The following is a 2942-nucleotide window of genomic DNA, read 5'->3' on the forward strand; positions in this document are numbered from 1 at the left end:
TTCCACCACCACCTCGCTCTCCCCCCACCATCATCCTCCCCCCCCTCCCCACCACCACCACTACCATCCGCTATCCGCCAGCCACCACCCCGCCCTGAGAAAAAGAAGCCATAGCCTGCGAGCCTGCTTGGGTGGGACGTCCAGTGTGGGGGGAGGGGAGGCAGAGCTGGCTGAGGGAGAGGAAGGAGGGAGAGGAGAAAAGAAGGAGGGCTTAAAGGCTGCAGCAGCAGAAACATACACAGCACTGGGGGCTGGATCTCTGGAGTTTTTTTTTTTTTCCCCTTTCTTTCCTTTTTTGTAAAGTAGGACAGCATAAACTCCCTCTTCCTGTCGGCCTTGTCTTGGGAGGGGGGGGGGGAGAGACGATCCTTCTGGGGAAGCAATGGCTGCTTCTCGACATGGACCCGGCGGCGAATACACACACATACACACACACACACACACACACACACACACACACACACACACACACACACACCTCAACGTATAGGCCTACTGACACACGCACAGACACAGGAACGCTGATACATAAATAGAAATGCAGCTGTAGAAGGCAGGCAAAGTGAACGGCAAAGAGAGAGAGAGAGAGGGAGAGAGCGAGAGAGTGAGGCAAGGAGCACTACACAAACACAGTGGGCTTGAGGAATGTTAAACACATGCTTTATGGAATAAATAGCAGGCACTTTTGGTAAATTACAGTGAGTGTTCTGGCAGTGTTAGCAGCGCTGCAGGAAAGAGCTCTCCGATTTCAGATTCAACCGACCTCCCATCTCCCCCGACGGAGCGCGCAGTGGAGGAGCCATGATGTATTTTCATTTCTCTATAAAAAGAGAAGGAAAAAACTGTTAAAACCGTACTTTATGATGTAGCAAAGGGCCTCTTACAGTAGAGCATTACAGAACGCTGTTTTCGCATCGTACGACTCACTGCGTGGGAGAAAAATAAATGGAAAGCGTTGACTTGGTAAAAGTTGTTCAAAGTCACCACAAAAAAAAACAACGAGGAGAAGGCGAGGGAGATGTATGTGTGACTGAGGGGATGTTTGGGGATTTGATGCTGTGTTGCCCACGCCTTCAGCTAAGGACAACATGTCACCAACAGATTACATCACCCAGACACATATCTGCCAACGCACACGCACACACACACAGACACACACACACACACAGTGTTTCCGATAAACAAAAAACATAATAAGATAGGCCTAAGTATATATATATATATATATATATATATGTTTATATATTTATACATATAAATATAAACAACATTTGTGCTGTGCCCTCACAAGTGTTAAATAAAAATCTACCTATGTATATATAGATATAACTTCTCACCAAAATAAGGCCACAACTAAAGCGTCAGATTGGAGCCAGTTCACGCCTGCCCACAGATGTGTGAGCATCACACAACTCCGACTCTAAGTCTCCTTTCTTGTGACCGGGAAACGCGGTGAATCACTTATTCACGCTAGGCCTGTCTTCAACGCTGGCTGAGGTCGACCAGCACAGATTTCCCTGACTCATTGGGGAATAGAGAGAGAGAGAGAGAGAGAGAGAGAGAGAGAGTAAAAGAGACGCTCCTTGGAAGAGCTTACCTCACTTTCTTCTGGCCCCGTTCCTACGCCCACGCACCTCCCTTACAGACAGGCAGACAGGCAGACAGGCAGACAGGCAGGGAGACCGGGCTGGTTGACTGGTTGAGTTCCGCTGCAGTCTGGGCACAGTGCGGGTGACTCACGGTCTAGGCACAGGAAACGGAGGAGAGCACTAAGATAAACCAGAGGTTGAGATGCAACACCTTACAACAGCAGGATGACAGCACGTCTTGTTTCATGAGAAACCAATAAAAAAAAAAAGTGTTTAAAAACCTGACATTCTAGGACGGTTCCGTACGCAGAACCAGGTTTTGGTTCTTTCCAAACACACAATCCACAATCACTATACACACACACACACACAAGAACTTACAAGCGCCCCCACACATACAGAGATAAAAACACAAACACATACCGAAAGTGCACACACACATACACATACACATACACACAGCGGACAAGCAATTAGGCAATAAGACAAAAAAAAGGGGAACAGCAGAAGCCAAAGGCTGGATTGCGTTACCCTGCGGTGTGTTTGTCTAGTGCGTCTGAGAACGTGCGGCAGGTGGACGCCAGAAGCAGGTGCAAATCAGTTGTTCCTGTGCGTCGTTCGGTTCAACTCCAGTACAGTGTTCTATTGACTCATAACACTAGAAATCAAAAGACCCCTCCGGTTGAGCCTAAGTCAACCGGTTAATGGTTAACAGGATATCCAACGGTACAATACGACGATTCCATTGGTATGCTGCTTTTTTTTTACTGGGGGATTTTTCTCCATAGTGGGTTGGGAATGGGTCGTTTTGAGTTGTTGCCATTCTTCTTCCCATTGGGAATTGAATATCCGGATCAGAGGATTGGAAATCATGAGTTTTAATAAACATAAATTACTTTATTGAATGAGAATTCATCAGTTATGAAATATGACAACAAAAAAAAACATAAACACACAAGCATGGTATAAAATTGAAATAAGACATCTTAAAATTGCACAACAAAAAAGCCATAACATTGTAAGGAAAGTTTAAAATCCGTCTCCATACAGGCCATTTAGCGGTCCTGGTCACATATCAGGTGTCCACGTCTCCATGGAGTAAACAATAAAAATAAAATAAAAAAAGGCACGTTCTTTGGTCCAAACCTACTTTTTTTTTTCCAACTATCTGGTGCTAATTTCTACTAATACTGCAACTGACACTTTGTATAAGAACAAAACTTACCAAATGAGGTAAATTAAAAAGGCACGTTTTTTGGTTTCAACGGTAACACGATTTCAAGGCAGAGAAACAATATAACTTTTTTTTAAAACAAAATGGCTTTAGTAGGCATGGCCAACACTGTGGTAACC

The 2942-nt window shown here is 45.1% G+C and overlaps 1 long non-coding RNA gene across 1 annotated transcript; it reads right to left on the reverse strand.

The window, feature by feature from the left end:
* Positions 1 to 720: 720 nt before the first annotated feature.
* Positions 721 to 2201, reverse strand: LOC311339205. The gene is made up of 3 exons (XR_014633200.1): positions 2121 to 2201; positions 1598 to 1743; positions 721 to 820 (listed from the first exon to the last, which is right to left on the reverse strand). It is a non-coding gene; the product is annotated as an uncharacterized lncRNA (long non-coding RNA).
* Positions 2202 to 2942: the final 741 nt, after the last annotated feature.

The sequence above is a fragment of the Micromesistius poutassou genome, assembly GCF_964030765.1.
Source record: "Micromesistius poutassou genome assembly, chromosome: 2".
In the NCBI taxonomy this organism is placed as follows: Eukaryota; Metazoa; Chordata; class Actinopteri; order Gadiformes; family Gadidae; genus Micromesistius; species Micromesistius poutassou.